At 40.2% G+C, this 19,105-nt stretch overlaps 1 protein-coding gene and 1 pseudogene across 1 annotated transcript in view; both read left to right on the plus strand.

The window, feature by feature from the left end:
- GHR (growth hormone receptor) overlaps nt 1-19,105 on the plus strand; it is a 219,614-nt gene that overhangs the window by 103,793 nt on the left and 96,716 nt on the right. The gene's annotated exons all lie outside the window — the stretch shown is intronic.
- Nucleotides 10,978-11,096, plus strand: LOC112486116 (annotated as a pseudogene).

Here is a 19,105-nt window from a genome sequence, read left to right on the forward strand (position 1 = left end):
TTATGAATAAAAACTTCCATGGGAATTTTTTTTTTTTTTTTGGAAATTCAGAGTATATCTATATATTTTTTTGTTTGTTTGTTTTTATTTTTTATGGTGACATTGGCTAATGAAATCCAATAAGTTTCAGCTGTACATTTTAACAGTAAGGCATATATGTATTTACATTGTGTGTTGACCTCCCATAATTAGAATTCTTTCTGTCACCACATATTTGACCCCCTTTATCCCATCTACCTTCCCCCTCCCCATCCCCTGGGATGATGGTTTTAATGAGAAATGTGTATAAATATTTGCTGGACATAAATATTCTTCCAAGGAGTGCCTGTTATAAATTAGCTCTTATCTCTACTGTTTTAATCAGTCCAGAACTGAGCATTATTTTTAACCTCAGTAACCTAACTAAGGTGGGAGCAGACAAGCTCCTGCCCTGAAAAAGTTCAGTCTATTTGGGATGTGAGGGACTTATAGAAATTAATGAGGGGACTGTATAGCTTTAAGGTCTAGATTGTGTAATGAATACAAATGGTCAGGATGCTCTGAAAAAGAATAAATCGAGGTGGATTAGACTAGTTAACTCAACAAATTCAGTGTAGAGATATATTTTTAGAGCTTTCTATTTTCAAATATTGAAGTTAGGGCTATGAGGATATAGTGGTTCTTCCCTCAAGGAAATTTTTTACGAGTTAAGAGATCAGGAATATACACAAAGAACTATGGCATGAAGCAGCATCTATTGACTATGGAAATAATGGCCTGAACTGCACTCTTTGGAGTAAAGAGAAGAGTGTTGCTTCTGGCTGTACTGAATTAGAACTTAGTGGAGGAGGTTGATGTAATTCAGCAGAGGATAGAATACTGAGTTAAGACTTTAAAAGTCTGAGAAGAGCAGGAGGTAACCATAGTCGTAGCTGATGTGATAAAGGAACCACGTAAACAGAAGTACACACGTGTAGATATGAGGTGTGTGTGGAGAACAGTTCATGCAGTTACTGGGTTTGTACTATGTACAGAGCATTGTACTAGGCACTGTGTGGTTTATTTCACACATTTAGCAATCAACAGATGTTTTTTGAGCGCTTACTTTGTGGAAGGTGTAGTATTAATTTGGCCAGTGTGATACATGAGCACTATATTTGTAATGGTTCACTTTGGAAGTAAATTTAGGTCAATAAATTTGAGTTAAATTATAGAAAGCCTATAGATGGTAAAAGCTTCATGAAAAGTCTTGCTGGGCCTTGAAGAATGGGTAGTGTTTGAAGAGGAAGAGAAGGGAGAGGAAGAATATGCCATATCTAGCAAGTCATAGTTCTCAAAATTGTAGGCCAGGCAAAAGTACTAAGCTCATGATGGTACATTGTGTGTGTGTGTGTGTGTGTGTGTGTGTGTGTGTATGTGTAATATTTATATATAGCACATATAAGATTTATGTATAATATATATTATATATATTGTAGACCTATACACACACATATACACATATGTGTGTATATGTGTGTATATATGTGCATGTATATGTGTGTGTGTGTGTGTGTGTGTATAGCGGCTTACAGGCAAAGCACATAATAAGTATCTTATCACCCTAAAGGTTAAAAGGTGCTACATTGTTTTTATATACCTGTCAAGGTAAGAAACTTACACTAGTGGTAAAATGCCATGTCCTGAAGGAACCAGGATCTCCAAAACAACGTTCTCTGCGTATCTTTGAACATTTTTTACAAACCTATGCAAACTAGCACAGCACTTATGTGAAAGAAAAGACACCTCTGTTCTCATTACTAACAGATTAGAAATAATGGCTCAATAGAAGGAACATTTATTTTTCTAAATAAACCCTACTCCATTGTAATTGAAGCTCTATGGTGCCCTGAGAGGTTGCCAAGAAGTATAAGATATATTTCGAGCAAGTGTTAGAGTCATGGTTGTAATGGGTAAACAGTAAACAGTGTGACTGTTAAATGTTTTCAAGGAGAAACAAATAAACCATGGCTTTCCATTCATACTGAAAGAGATGGGGGAAGCCATAGAGCTTTAGATTGCTGCTGTCTTTACTGTCACCCAGAGGTAAGAAGAAATCCTAGAGTCTCTTCTAGTGCCATGGCCTGAGTCTTTGTACATCAGCGAGCCTACGTCACCTGGTCCTCATGGTGTCACAAACGCCAAAATGAGCAGGCCAGGTGACAGAGCTTCTGGTCTTGTCCATCTAGATGGTGCCGGTGGACAATATGAGCACAGGCCTTTGCAGATAATGACAGAGACCAGTCGTTTGGCACGTTTTTATCGAGCACTTTTATGGATTCAAGTATCAATTTTAAATGTATGTTCCTGCTTTTAAGGAGCTCATGCTCTATAGAGGAGAAGACAGACAAGTAAACATAATTTAATTCTGGTCCCCTTAGTTGTTAGGAAAGAGTTTTAAGCATGGTAATGATACTGTTAGATTTTCATTACGGAAATAATACTTGTAATAGAATAAAAGTGAATTTGAGAGAGACGAATATAGAGGAAAATGACTGTAATAGGTCGAGAGAAGGATGATGTAAGTGTGACAAAAAAATGGTGGTGAAAAATAGACGGATCGCAGACAGATGTTAAGGAGAAGGAATCACCAGCACTTGGAGTGCATTATGTGTGGATTTTTGACTTCAGGAACTGTCAGAGCTTTCTTACTCCATCCATTTCTAAGTCTCCACGCTTTTAGTTAATGTTATCAACATCAGCAATGACTCACTTCTCATACAGTGGAGTCCTGGAACACAGCTCAGCCTATTAGCGGTGAAGTGGTACTTGCACGTGACAGCTCCATGGGGGGGACACGTCCTGAGACTGATGACAGAGAGTATCCAAGCCACCTATATTTTAGGCCATTTCCCAGAACACCTGCCTATGCTAGTCTGGGCCCCATAGCTGTCTGCTCACCTCTGCAGTGTGGCTGTGACATGGCTTAGGCCACTGTGCATGGAGGGTCCACAGCCAGGACAAAGTCCTGAGATTCTTCTCCACGAAATCTCTGAACAGTTATGACTATATCCCAAGACCTTGACATACCTCAAGATATTTTTATTATCGCTAGAGTGTTTACCTCATGGAATACAATAAAACATGTATGTTTTACATAGGTTTCGAGAGAAGCAAAGCTATGCATTGGGCAGTGTCTGGGAGGTGGGTTAGGTTTGCATAGTAGCTGAGCGACTGACTCATCCCTACAGAGCTGCTGAATGAGTGATTAGGTTTGTGCCTCAGCTGATTGGTAATAAAATGAATGAGACCACCCAAGAATAGTCCAAACCTTGAATGTTCGATTCGCACATGCCAACGATCGACTACGCTTCTGGTCTCCCACCTTAGATCCCAGCTGTTACAGGCCGAGAGCCAGTTCTGGTTAGTAGCACTTTGGTTCAGTAGCCTAAACTAGGGCTTCATTTATGGGGTAACATGAACGAGATTGACATTTGATATGTGATGCTGGCCATAAGCTCTTGTTCATGGACACGCCTGGTTTTCTGCCTCTGGCTTAAAACTAATCCAGATTCACCTGTGCGAAAGTGCACTCCACCTTGGATCTGCCCAGCCAGCCTCTGCCTGAGATCTACGACCAAGGGCCCAAGGGCCCCCAATCACCCAGCACCTTCTCCCCAGGAAAACCCTCTTGGGAAGACCCTGTGGTTGATAGTTTTCTCCTCACTGTGACTTTAAGTCAGTGGGTTATTTTTCCAGAGCTGGTTTCATTTAAACCTTAACCTTAATCTCTATATAATAAAGAATTTTAGGCATTTCAGAGCCATCAGCAAAGATATCTTTTGAAGCCTAGCCCATGCTCCTTGTAACTAACTGCTTATTCATAGTTCCATACACCTGACTTGTCATCAGGCGGAGTCACTAGCAGCTATGAGCCTGAGGACCACCCCCCTCTTGCACAAGCAGCTGGCACCAACGTGCCATTTTAGCTTTTCCGGCAACACTCACGTGGGTGTTTAAGTAATGCCATCAGTGTTGTCCTCCTCAAATCCAAAGCAAGGCATCCTCATCCGCTGTCATTAGCAGCATAAAGGCAGTGTTGATGTGTACTACAAACACACTTTGAAATCCGATGCAGCCGATCCTACAAACAGATGATTCCCTGGTGCCCTGTCTGGTGCTCACTGCGCAGACCAGGAGGGCCAGGGGCTTGGAGCACTTCTTCAGCCTCCGCTGCACATCTGAGTTTTCACTTGTCCATATTTCCCAAATCTGTTCAAAATGAATCCATGGTATTTCATCAGATATATCCATCGGGATTCTCTATTTCTGTTTGTATAACTTCTTACTGGCCTTAAGCCTTAACCTTAACAAATTCATGTCGGCATTACATTTCCATGGCAGGCTTGCAGGTATTAGAGCATGATGGATCATGTCCCAGCCATGGAGGAAATGTTTCAGGATAGTGTTATACGAGCTCTCACCAAGAGGTGGGACATGGGAGAGAGGAGGAAGGGAGGGAACATTTGTCGTGTCCCTCTCCTAAATGAAATTGTAATGTGTTTCAAGGTGTGTGACAAAGTCTGGTTTGAGCTTGAAATATATGCAATTTAATTCTTATCAAATGATTGACAAAATGATCACTGCATACCATGTCATAATTGTTATGGATTTAAAATTCACTTAAAATCCACAAAGGATGGTTTCTTCATCCCTGTATCCTGTCTTCTAGCATTCTGACACATAGAGTAGATCTTCATTTATTTGTTGAGTGAATGAATCAGCATCTAAATCCTGACCTGGAATTTTCCCAGTCATACCCCACAGTGGTCAGTAATGCCCTCTATCTCTAGTGCTAACCAGGTCTGGGTTGAATTAGGATCCCTTTCCAGTGGGAGGGGTCTGGAAATAGCTGTACACTATGGAATTCAGGACCAGTGGCCTCTAAGAGGCCCCAAGCATCCCCGGGCCCTACCCTGAGCCCTGATTTGTGGGTCTTCTCTGTGGAAGGAATGATCTCACCTTCCTGCTGTATACTTCAGATGCCACCAGGGTCAGGATTCTGTCCTACACACCAGTGCCCAGAAGCCTGATGCCCTTCCTAAGTTTTGTCAACCTTTTTCCAGGTGACTGAACTCTGTGCCCTATGTACCAGTCACTGGCCAACATCCTACATTGAATGAACCAGTCACCCAGCACCAACCACCTGACGGCCCCTTTATCTGTTCCCCACCTACCTGATTAAATCTCAAATATTGACAGACATAGAGAGGTATAATGAGGGCTGCAGATTTCAAATCCAAGTTTTCTCTGCACCTTTGGACATTGAACCTGAGATTATGAAAGACCCTGATTAGGAATCATATGGATGGCTGGATCAATTTTTCCAGCCCTATTCCTTAAATATCAATTTTCCCTATTCCTTAAATATCAGGTTTATCCAATTTTCCAGTAAGAGCCTGTCTTGAAGTATGATATTCTCAAAAGTAAAAGACCAAGTTATGTTGATGTAATCATTAATTTCTTAATCCCTGACAATGGAAAAAAACTGGTATTTTGTGTATTTTCTAATCTTTTAGTAAAACTTTGCAAATGTGTATAAGGAGAAATAATAATGAGTAGAGCATTTGACTTCTAGATAACCATGCGCTCTGTGTAAGTATTAATAGGTTCACATTAGTGGAGACTGAATTGGTGATATTTACCATGCTATATTTTGGGGAGCCTCAGCTTCCCCCAAATAAGAGGTTATTTTTTGAGGTAAGGACCATTTGCACCTGCCTAACATTTAGGGCACATCCTCCCTCTTCCTCCACCCAGCCATTGATGCAGCTGCGTCCCTGGTTGGAGCAAAAGGCACCATGCGTTTCTCAACAATAGCTCATGATCAGAGGATATGTTGTGATGACCGTAGAGCAACAGGGAAATGGGGAGAAATCAGTCAAAGAGCCCTGCCCTGTGTCAGGGCACGGATTGGCCAGATCAGCTTTAGAGGAGTAGAATGCTGCGCAGTGCCCGATGTGCCGTTCTCAGCCCCAGCCAGGCTTGCAGGCTGGTATATGACTGTGCCTGACTTGCCTGGTGAGCCGTGCCAGCACCATACTCTCTGGATGTTTGCTCTGAACCTCACAGGCACAGCTGACTAGCTTTCTCTCTCTTTACAGCTATCACTAAGTCTGACTTCCTGGAAAGCTCTTATTAAGGAATAGAAAGAGTTAGATTAATTCATTGTCTATCCTGGCTATATTTGCACGTCAAACTAATATAGCAATCGTGGGTGTGAAATGCGAAAGTATAACTAACCCCCGGTATGATCAAACTGTCTTGTCTTATTTCCATTGAATGGATGCTAAAAACCTGTGTTCTCGGGTATAAAAAAAAAAAACAACTTACTTTAAGGAGAAAATAGAAGAATAGAAGAATATTAAAGACAAAAATAGAAATTTATTAAGCACTTTCATTAACGTGAGATATATTTAAAATGAAACTATTCCCTATTGAATTTTTGGGAGGCGATTTCTCCAACATGTTGATGGGAGTGGGTTGCTATGTCCACTGATGCCTTAAAGCATAAGATAGAGGGGAAACACCGACATTCCTGGCTGAAATGAAGAGACTGTGGCTGCTGCTAAGCCCCTAGTTGGCATTCAGTAAATATGGTGTAGATTACTGAATGATTTCTGAGTTCGTTGATAAGAGCTATGTTGGATCTGCATTTGAACTGGTTATGCATTTGAATTGGTTATGTCCCTCTGGTGCTGTGATCCCCTCCTTGGCTATCACTTCCTTGGAGTAGCCAAAAGCTTAGACTGTCAGAGGGTATAGGAGGGCACAGGGAGCCTGTGGAAGAGTTACGTTGTGGGGAAAGGAGAGGCTGGTTGGTGGCCTTGGCTGGTACTCAGACAACTCACAGAAATGCATAGGGAGTAGGATCAGTAAGCAATGTTTGCACTAGTCACATCTGATTCCTGTTTCCTTCTCTGTCATGGTCAGGAAAAGCAGTAGAAATTAGGGATTTCAAAGCATCAGTCTTGGACTTTATCTGGATTGAGTTTGAATCCCAGCTCTACCTTTTATGAGCTGTGTTTTTTTGTTTGTTTGTTTGTTTTAGGTTGAATTCCCCAGAAGCCAGATGCTGAGATGAGGATTTAAGTGAAAGTAAATTATTAGAAAATGTTCCAGGGAGAAACTAATAGGAGAGTAGGGAAATGAGACAGGGAAGGTCAAGAAACCACACAAGGATGTAATATCAAGCACCGTCTCACAGTGGAGTGGGCGGGTGTGTGTGTGGGGGGCGGGGTGAGTATCTGTCTCAGTGCCCCCACGAAGCAGTATTTCAAGTTGTCCAGATCAGCTGGTATCCAGATCCAGCCCTCAGTTGGTAGTTAAGGGCTAACTCCAGGAGGATGTAAATTTCTAGACACTATCAGTTCTCCAAGTGCAGATTAAGATGACTCTAGCAGCCCCTGGGCAGCCAGCAGAGACACAGGTGCTGGTTGTTGGGCGTGAAAGCACACAGGGAGTCTATGTGCGCAAAAATGGTTGCGGGATCCACATCGGCAAAGCACCGACAGCATCTGCTACAGTGGATTTGGTAGTTTCTTATTCAATTTGAGCCTCAGTTTTCTCATCTGTTAAATGGGAGGAAAATAACTTGTTTAAATTCATTAGGAAGTAACACAAGTAAATCACCTATTGTAATTACACAGGAAGAGCACATTAAGTATTCAATAACTGGTAACTTCCATTCGCTTCAAATTGAATTACCACAAAGCCTGAGACCTAAATAAACATGCAAACTAAACAGATGTGTAGAATTTGATTTGTAACAATATGTGCCTCAAAGAAGCAGTTCAGTTGCATAAGAAAGTTGTGGAAGCTAGAGATAATTTGAATAATGACTCCAGAAAACTGTCTGGAAGAAGATTCTAATGTTTAAGATATTTTCAACAGTAAAACTAAGACACAATAGCATAAACTTTTATAAAAATAGCAATGAGGCTACCTACCATATTTGTAATTTTAACAATGAATGTTCAGAGGATAGGTTTGATAAAACCTTAGCGCTCTAGTTCTTATACTTCTAAAATTAATAAATTTAAATCCGATCATCACAGCAAGTGGGTCTGTAGTGAGTAGACTGATGGTGGGAGTGATATTGGGTGAGTTAATTAAGTTCAGTGACTACTCATTGAGCATTTGCCTGGTGGCAGATCTGATATCAAAGGAGTAAGGCACCATACCCCAGCCTCGTCACCACGTGGGCTGGGTATGTGGAGAGACAGAATTAAAACCAGTTTATTGTAATAAGTATAATAGAAGCACTTTAGTGGATCCAGTTTTAAGTACTTTCTAACTAATACATCAGTTAATCTCACAGCAATCCTAAAAGGAAAGTTCGATTATTGCCACGTTTTAGGTAGGGACACCAAGAATCATGATGTAACTAGGTTACATAACTAGTGACGGCAAAAGGACAAGTTCAACCCAGGCAGTCTGACCTCAGAGTGCACACTACACTGCCTCTCGTGTCCCAGGATTCCCATGGCGGCTAACTAATGAGAGGGCTCACCTCTGTAGGCATGTCAGCTGATTTATGGAAGTTGCATTTGTTGTACATGATAAGTCTAGCTAAAGAGTCATAGTTATATTATGTTTAAAAGACAGGTGGCAATTCCATGAACTCCTTCTTTAAATCCCCTTAGATTAACATTCATTAAATTTAATGTAGCACTTAAACTTTCAATGTTAAACCTCAATATTTCATATATGACACATATGTGTGTATATATTATATTCGTGTGTATATATATGATATATAAAATTTATAAGTTGTGGGTAATCGCCTCAAAGTAAATGGATATCTCTTCCTGAGGCTAAATCAGTAGCCAGGTTTCATGGGGACAGGAGCCTCCTCTTCCCCTTTGAAAAAAGTAGCCTTATGAAAGGTGCCTCCCAGGCTTCTGGTCACCACCCTCTGGTACTGTCCAGCCCTGTTATCTACCAGGCTTCCCCCCATTGTTCTAGGGGAGTGCAAGGACTGTCTTAGGGAAGTCAACCCTGGGTGCTCTCCTCTCTATCATTCATGGATTCTTCATGAATGGAGAAGCTCCCCACTCTCAAAGGATTAACATTCTTTGTTTTGCATATAGGGCTTGTGTTGAGTGTTATATTGTTCTTACACCATTTTTCTGATCGGATTTGTCAATTCAAATCAGTGGAAGTGAAACCAAGCTTATGAAAACAAAAGTCTTCCATTCACTGGAATTGCTTTTTTTGTGTGTTGCTCTTTTAGGAGAAAGGCAAATTGTCAGAAAAGAAAATTGTATCAAGAAATTATTTTAAAACAAATTGGAATGTCTTCTTTGCCATTAATGATCCCATCTAATGATGTGATGGGAGAAAAAACATTAGCAGTTAGCAACTCTGGGTTATGAATCCAATTCTGTTAGTAATCAGCTCTGTGGTTATAGGCAAAAGCTCTTAAATTTCTCTAAACTCAGTTATTCATCATCTATGAATAAAACTTTACAGAGAGAAAAATCTAATCTGTCCCTTTCAACTCTGAAATTATTTATTTTTTCTATTATTTCTTAGATATGGACATAGTATTCTGCAAGGGATTCCCTTGAACCAAACCCTTGTGCTAGACCTTTTTCCCCTGGGATATTTTTTTTTTTTTCTGAATGAAGACAAGGAAGGCAAGCTAATCAAATCTGCAGATGATGCAAAGCTAAGGCTAGCTAACATACTAAACAACAGGTATAAGATTCAGAATATCTTGACAGTCTATAGCAATCAAAACTACCACGGTCCTAAACTACCAGGAGAAAATTTGATAGGGATAGATGTAAAGTCCTGTGTCTAGGTTTTTTTTTGTTGTTTTTTTTTAATTAACTTCACAAATGAAGGAAGTGAAAGTCCTGGCTTACAGCAAGTCCTCTTAGAGACTTAAATTATTTAGTTTATTGCAAATATAATGAACTAAACTGTTACGATGTAGCTGCCAAAGTAAGCTAGCTCAGGCTGCCTTAATAGAAAGGGAGGGTCTGGAACAATGAAAAACACCAGTCGTCTGGTCTGCACTGGCCACAGCATGGCTGGAATAACCTGATGAATCGTAGCCATCAAGATTTAAGAAGAATATTTGCAAACCAGAACAAAACAGACTTAAGGTCAAGACTTTTGATGAAGGTGATAAAGGGGCAATGGCAAGATATTTGTTTTAAAAATGTATCATGTTGAAGAGGGCTTTAACTACCTATTTTTAGGTAGCATGATAAAATAGTGTAATATACCAAAAACTGTAGACTTGAGAATCAAACACATTCATGTGTGAATTTCAGTTCTATCCATTTCAGCTCTGTGACTCTGAGCAAATTATTTAACTTCTCAGCTTTTCCACTTCTCATCTTAAAATAGAGATAATAATACCTTGCTCAGAAAGCCATCCATGAGAATTAAGCGAGAGAGCATGTTAAGTACCTGGTGTAGTTACCAGAAAGAGTTAGTTTTAGTTAGTTTTCAGCTAATCTTCTCTTTGTTTACCTTTTCTTCATGAGGGGAAAAACAAGAACAATTAAATTGCTGTTCAAGAAAGTACTTTATGCCAATTATAGTTATCCTAAAGTAGAATGGGTTGCTGGTTCAGACGGGTGGGGTTAAAGTGTGGGAGTGTGGAGCTGACTTGCCAAGGCATTCTGGCGCCCCGCCCTTGCCCAAACACAGCTTCCTAAAATAATTGTTTTGATTTTATACAGTGGGTTTCCAGGTACAATTTCATGTGAATAAATTATTCAGCAAATTTTTAAAAAGCAGAAAATCGGCAGATAAGATAGATGATCTCTACAATGCCTTTGTTCTCCCTGTTCTATGCACTTGAGCATTGTCAGAATTGGTGTTTCCTGGAACACGTCATTTACTGCTGGAGACTGAGTTACAAAAGATCCAGATATGTCATGCCACAACACCTACTAAGTTGGGGAATCATTTTAGTAAGTTATAGAAAGATATTCAGTTGTCTATGGCCATGCCACCCTGAACAAGCCCAGTCCCGTCTGATCTCAGAAGCTAAGCAGGGTTGGGCCTGGTTAGTATTTGGCTGGGAGACCACCTAGGAAGACCAGGTGCTGTAGGCATTTAAAAAAAAAAAAAAAGAAAGATATTCGGTTGTGACAGACAAAAGGATTTCTGGCTACCTCCGAACGTTTCTCCACATCACTATATCACCATCACTTCTGGCTTACTCCCACTCAGATAATAGTTTTCTCAAAGGCAAAAGATGGAATTAACTTGCCAGTATTTTGACTCTGGGGTTTCTTTAAAACAGCTGATATTTAAATCTACCTAGTCTTCCAAGGAGCGTTAATCATCAGCAACAGCTGAACTTGTAAATGTTCTGAAACACCTCAGACAATTGGTTCGTCAAGTGCATGGAAGTACCCGGATGCTAGCTATACCCAAGTACCTTTGGAAAAGGAGCAGTGTTGGCAAATCAAACATTCATCCTGGGTCAGCAATTTAAAATCAAACCGTGAACCCGCCATTCTCATAGTTTTGGGGAAGTTTGTGTGTTTTTGAGGAAGGTAACTGAATGCAAGTAGTTTTATATGGTACACTGAGTAATTTCCTATAGGATATACTTAATCAGAAAGATATTGTTGGACAGGAACTCATGGAAAAAAAGGTTACAATAGTTTTCAGAGATTAGAGACTTTAGATGAGGGTTTCTCAACCTTGGCACTATTAACATTTTAGGCCAGATAATTTTTATTTTTTGGCAATGGTAGATGTCCTGTGCATTGTAACATGGTTAGTGGCACCCATGACCTCTACCCACTAGGTGGTACCATAACACCCCCCACCCTCAGTTCTCACAACCAAAAGGTCTCTAGACATTGCCACTGTTCCCTGGGGGGCAAATGGCCCCCAGTTGAGAACCACTGGTTTAGATCCAGTGATTGTATGTGGAAATGATAGGGCCTAGAATTGCTGTGGGGGTCAAATTAGATAAAGCATGTTTTAGTACTCTTAAAAGTAAAACAAATATTTAAACAGATGGTTACAGTACACCCTTTATCTTTTCACTGGTTCATTTGTTAATTCACCTAAGACTTTTTTGAGCCAGGTGCTAGAGACTCATAAATAAATAAACCTTGAGAGGCTTAAAGGTTTGCCAGGTAATCAGAGGTTAGAAGAAAAAGAGAGATCACGTGCGACATCCCATAAGGAGTATACATACATAGCATGCACAAAATTTTGTGGGATCCCCAAGAGAATGAAGGGCTGCTTTCGAACCAAACCATAGAAAACCAGTTGAGCTATACAGCTGAAGCTCTGTAATAGCAATTACCATTTGACTAAGTGTGACTAACTCCTTTTCATGCAGTGCCATACATTCAAGCAGTTTTCCCAGAAGTATTTAAGGTGCATGCTAATAGACAGTACTAGGCACAGAGTAAGGTATTATCATTTTTTAGGGCTATTCTTAATGCAGTATGAAATCTGAATGAGCACTTTAAGAATTCAAGTTGTCACAGACATCTGCTATTTTCCCGTCTTTTTTCATACCTGTTGCAATGACAGCAAATGATCAAACATAAATAATAAAATAAAGGTAAAAACTCCAACCCATGTTTCCTTAAGTAGAGTCTTTTACCACCAGAGACACGAGGAATACCAGGTCAAAGCAGCAGCTCAGTCCCGAATATATTCTTCACGCAGACCTTGATCGATTCATTTCAGGTCTGTTGATTCAGAAAGAAATGTTCTTAGCATTGTGAACACCTGTTTTAAATTCTAAACCTAACCTTGTATATTTAGATAAAAATAATTCTGCCTAAGTAATTACCTGCTAGTACCAAGGAGATTGGGTTGACTATCATGAAAGTAACGGAATCTCCAAGTTTTATATCAGGGTGTTCTACATTAGATATTCATTAACAAGGAAACTCCATATAAAAGCCAGTGTGTGTGATGGGGCCACATTCACATTAAAGGCTGCAGTGTTTTTACCCTTTAAACCTCCCCTGAAATTTCACCTATTCCATGTTCCAGAGGTGCTTCTAGGTGGAATAGAGCAAGAGTTGTTAGCTTTAGCATTTGCTGCACTAATGGTTATGAGTCACATTTGTGTTGGAAGATCACCCTTACAGCCTGTCACTCACATTTATTTATGAGAAATGCAGCAACTTAAACATCAGCTAACAAATCCCTGTGAATGCACAGTCACCTCTGAGTGCTTCCAGCAAATGCTTCCTGTCACTTCTCTTTCGACAGCTTCAAGAATTAAAGCCTGGTGGAGTGAACTGGGAGACATACATGAGCATTTATTAAAAGAAGCATGGGAGAGTATGATAACTGCAAAGCCAGCTGTTGAAATTAATATAATTGGTGTGAGATTAAATTTCCTCAATCTAAGACCTGCCTTTTACCACCAGAGAAATTAATCTCCATATTTAAGGCTACAGTAATATGGAACATTCCACATACTGAACTGTCACATGCCTTTAGAGTCACCATGCTATGCTGTTTTTCAAGCATTATAAGTGAAACCAACAGCTGACAGGTGGATCTTGTGTGGTACATTCAGAATCCTTGTGAAAACTTGCCCAACATTATTTTTTAATCTCGATTTGATTATACTTATGTGAAACGAATATACCATATCTAGGCATAAGTATGTATCAATAGCCCATATTTAAATCATCTGCATTATGATTTATAAATCAGGAATTTATTGGATATATTTATGTCTTATCTCTGGGTTGAGCCGATTGTCTTCAGCTCCCCTCACTTGGGAAAAACTATACTTTTTATAAAGTTACCAGAAATTCATTCATTCAACAAAATATTTTGAGCACCTACTATGTGCCAGGCACTATTCTAAGTACTTGGAATGCCTCAGTGAACAAGAAAGATAAAAAAAAACTCCTGCTGTCATGAAACTTTCCTTAGCAGTGTGTGTGTGTGTGTGTGTGGGTGTGTGTGTGTGTGTGTATCTGTGTGTTTTGAAGAGAGCAGGTAGGTGGGCGAGGCAGATGAAAGATGAAAGGGCTATGGAAAATGATCCATTTGTTCCTCATTGGAATGTGCCCAAAAGTTGATCTTGAATATTTTATATGAATCTCCTAGGTTCGAAATGTGAGAAACCAATTTAAAATAATTTGACACTAAATGTGTCCTCATGGACTGTCTAGAAGCTGCAGCAGTGACCCTCTCTGGTTATTGGTGAGGAAACCCAGGCCCAGAAGGGTTAAAGGACTTACTCAAGAATCCAGCAGTTACTGGCAGGAGTGGGGCCAAGATACAGACTCCTGCGGTGGTGGACGGTCCTCTATAGGTTACCCTGTGACAGCAAGCAACCTAGTTGCTGAAATCTACTTGAAGATCTGTTTTGAAACATTGCAAAATTGGAAATATCTTAAGGTGCATGCCGAGTTGGCACCCTCACGGCAGAGTGGTCAACAGCAAAAAGATTTTGAGATGTGTGAATTAGATTGCAAGACCCCCGTGAAATCACTCTGCTCTCCCATGTGGCAAGCCGGCCACAGAAGTGTGACCCCCTGATTTATGCGTCCTCATTCATCTTTCTCACAAATTAAACTGATCGTTTTCCTTCTGCTTCCTGGGGTACCAGAAGACACAGCTAGAGGTGAGTCTGTTGACCTTGCCATCACAGCTTTCTCTTATTAGTGTCTCCATCCCTGTTCTGCATATAACTTGGACTTGGCCATCATTCTTAGAGTTCCAGTAAACCATTTGATGAAAAAATTGTTTACAAATCCAAGTTAAGAACAGAATTTAAAAGGCACCGCATATTATGATGGAGTGGAATAAACTGAAATCAACAGTCTTGGTTTCTAGACTCACCACTCTAAGGCACCCTCACTGGAACTTGGTTTCCCCAGCTGTAAATGAGGTTTTAAGATCTTCCTACTTACAGGGTGGTTGTGAGGATTAAAAGGTTAAGAGAGAATATGTCTGTAAAAACACTGAAAACTGTAAATTGTAATTCACACTTAAGCAATTTCAGTTACTTCTGCCCCTTTTCTCTAAAGACAAGTTAGTAGAGGGATAGACGAGTTTACCATAATTTTGAAGGTTGCTTTAGGCATATTTTATGTTAGTAAAATTAGTCTTCTGAGAGTTGGCAGGGACCTCAGACATCCAATGGGACCAACTCTGGTCATTACTCAGAATAAGCTGGGAGTTTTTTGAAAAATACAGATTCATGAGCTCCATACCTAGAGCTTCTGTTGCATGAGACCTAGAGTGATGCCCTGGATTTTGCTCGTTTGCATGTTCTGTATTTGCGATTATTTTAGGAAATCTCCAAACATGAATCTGAAGATTAGCTGTTTTAGGAAACCTTGCTCCAACTTCCTGCTAACGCTGAACTTCTCCTTCCATTCTTGGCTTCACTTAGAAATGGAAAGCCATTAATTACTCAGGCTCTCATCTTTTCCACTCAGTTAACCTGCTCCCTTGCACTCCCATTACTTGATACCCCACCTTGACAGCTGCTATTGCCAAGCATTGACATTCATCTCTTTGACATCCTCTTCTTTCTACTTGCTGCCCTCTAGTGGAAGTGCTGACAAGCAGTGAAATATTTAAATGGTAGCTCCAGAGGTTGGCCTGTCTGAGCTGGTGAGCTCACAGGGGTCAGTGCAGGTCCCCATAGGGATGTCCACAGACCACAGCTATAAGAGAAATCACTAGAATAGCCTCAAGCTGTTCGGACACTTTTTACCATTTGTTCTAAACTTACATTTAGAACAGAGCTTTATAAAGACCCTGGTATCTATTTATGAGTTTTCCCAGGTTTCAGAAATGTATCTGGGAAAGATTATCCTTGGGACAGTTTTGTGTCATTGTCTTTCATTTCTCTCTCTGTCATTCACCTCAGTTCCACCAAATTGCAAAAGAAGATAGCTCTTCCCTACCTCTCCCAACCTTGGGATTTTCCAAATAGTGCAAAAAATGAAAGGGTAGATTTTTTAATCCTTACAGTTTAGAAGCTTCCAGTTACCAGGTGAAAGAGACTGACATGAACTCAGTGTTAACAGTGTAACAGACACTTAGGCCATGTGTTCACCTTGCTCTCCTCTAAGACCTGTGAGGTGCCTGTAGTAGGCCCTCTAAGCCAGGATATAGTGAGGTTGGGAGAGTTTGAGAAGATTGTGGTATGTCACATAGTGAGGTGCAAAGCTAGAACTGGAACTCAGATGTAGCTGTGAAAAGCCCTCATGTGTACCTATGCTGTGCAACCTCCATGAAGAGATTGTTTAGTCTGGCAGGTGGGTAAGTTTGGATAGGAGATGAGGACAGCAAAAGCCACAAAACCGATGCCAAGTTAAGAATAGATAAATCTAGGTAGATGCCAGAACTCCTGCAAGCTTTGGTGAAACCACATAGTTATCTACATTAACCAGCAAAGCAGAACTCATAGGCCAAACACCGTAAATAAAAAGGATAAACTCATGCTGGTACAACAACCACGTAGGAGCCTGTGGGGGATGGATGTACACACACACACACACACACACACACACACACACACACACATGCACACACACAGTTTAATACTCTTGCATCTAGCATGAGTTTACCCTTTTTATGGTGGTGGTTGCTTACTCTTTTTGTATCCTTGATTGTTAATATCTTGGTAAGTTATTTATTGATATTTTTTTCTTAAGGAACATGAATGATGTAAGATTTCATTCGACTGATTTTTTTTCTTACCATTATATATCCTTATTATTAGAATACTGCCATACAGCCTATTTAATTTATTAACTGGAACATGCACACATCGCTGAACTGCCTTTTTCACTGTAATGAGTGAAAATACAGCTCTGTGTAGATAAGAAAATTTGTTTTGAGTCCTAGACCCAGCCTTTACTCTCTGTGTGAACAGTATAATGTGCAAAGAACAATACTTAGATCTGGATTCCAGCTCCCTGCCCTCCTGCCATTTTGAACTTTGTTAACCAGGGCCAGGTAAGTAAACTGCAGTAGGCCTTCGTTTCCTCTGTAAAGTCAGGATTACATTACATCTGTGCCTCAATGGAGCAAGCTTGTCCAGAGAATTCCTTTACAGCCCTGGGAACTGTATTTTCATTCATGTAATAGTTGATGCCCCTGGATAGTTAAATGAAAATTGTGTCAATTAAAATGAACTAGCCATTGTTTGAATCTGTTTTTCCACTGGCTTGCATGAATTCGGCTTTGTCTTCCTTTTTGGTAGGTACTCAACCGAGAGGATTCCTTCAATCTGGTTTCCTCTCTTATGATTTTTCTAGTTCATAAATAGCCTATAAACAAACACTAAACTGGCATAGTTAAAAGAATCCTAGGTTAAGCCTTCATAAAACAAATACGCCTATGTAAATAACATTTTTAATTTTGTTTTATTTTGTTGTGAGTTTGAGTTTTCTGCTGTAGGGCACATCTGGCTGGATAGCTGAAGGCTGAGCTCCGGGCAGTCAGTCAGTATGCAAACTCCACCCCTGGAATGTTCCATGCAGCTTCCTATGCCTTCTTCTCACAGCTGATCACTGATGAGCTTGTAGGGTGTAAGAATTACAGCCTCACACCCTCCAGTCCCCTTTGCTATATATTTGTTTAGTTTGTTACTGTTCTCCTAGCTTACTTGTTTAAAATCAAAAATTTAAAAAGTATTTTTAGCCCATAAAGTTTGAACCCCTTGAATTTTCAGGATTCCAAAGAGTAATCATCTCTTTATTTTTTGATGGATAAATAAAAGTACAAATATAATCACTGTAACAAACTTGGAAAAAAAAAAGGGGGCATTGGTAAGGCTGAAAGAGAGAATGCTAGCAAGGCTAATCTGCCAGCATTACAGCTGGCCAAATTCTCTTTCTACCACTTACGTGGTGTAAGCTTAGGGAAGTCACTTCACCTCTCTATGCTTCAGTTTCCTGTAAAAGGGGATAATAATAGTGTCTAGCATGCAGGGTTATTGTGAGGATTAAATACATTAAGGCATGTAAATGACTTAAATCTATCTGGCACATAAATGCTCAATAGATAGAAGCTATTATCGTTACAGAACTAAAGAAAGAGAACCCAGAGTTGTACAGTTTGGTGGGATACAGATAATGTTTCCCTTTCTTCTTCCTCCTCTGCCTTCTCTGGCCCCATCTTGCTTATCCACCCTTGCCTTCTAGTTCTCCTCTCCCAACTTAAGAATTTTCGGCGAAAATGTTTAGAAGAGAAGAGGATGTATGCACTTTGGAGGGCGCCAAGCTTCTTGACAGTCAAGTATACTTTTCAGCTAAAGCAACTGTATCCAACAGTCGTGGGCTTTATGACAACAGAAAGAAAGCTTTTTTTCCCCCTCAGGAAATGGGTTTAACTTTTTGATGGCTGGATCTCTTTGGATGGATGGATGGAAATTGGCTCAGGGATAAAATGAGACAGTTGGACTCAGGGATCTAAAGGATGAACGTTGAGGGGATGTCATTATGCTTTTAGGAGCAACGTTTACTCCGCACAGCCCACTGGTCTTTCTTCACCAACCTTTGGTTTTAGTTGTTGCATTCTCTGTGGGTCACATATGGAAATCAGTCTAGGGGCAGAGTTACCCTCAGGCCTTCAGTGCCTTTGGTGAGTCTCTGCAGACTCCCTGCTCTTCCCATCCTCACCAGGCCCCGCTGACCTCAGAGGGCCCTTCTTGCTGGGCCATGAATGCATCCGAGCCAGCGGGCTTGGGATTACCGCCAAATCTGAATGAAGGTGCAAAATATATGACTAAAATAGCCCTAACCCGTGGCACTGGGTATAGCAGAGATCCATGGTTTATAAATAACAGGGATGGGGGGGAGGGATAGAGGGGTCAAAATAGTGAGTTGTTGTCCAGTACTTGAGGTCAGTCTCACCATTCTAATACTGAACCCAAAAGTGATAGACAATAAAAGAAATGGGCTCCCTGAATAAAATTAACTGCACCTGGGCTTGTTTATTTTCTTATCAAGATATTTGTAACTTTGGCAGTAAGCAGTTTAAAATGAGATTTCTTTTATGTGGACTACAATGAACAAAACATGTATAATTTAAAAACAAACTAATGAAAAAACAAAAGCAAGAAACAAACCCCATAAGGACATAATGTTTTCCTGAG

This window comes from Pteropus alecto, unplaced genomic scaffold (assembly GCF_000325575.1).
Source record: "Pteropus alecto unplaced genomic scaffold, ASM32557v1 scaffold338, whole genome shotgun sequence".
Taxonomy (NCBI): Eukaryota; Metazoa; Chordata; class Mammalia; order Chiroptera; family Pteropodidae; genus Pteropus; species Pteropus alecto.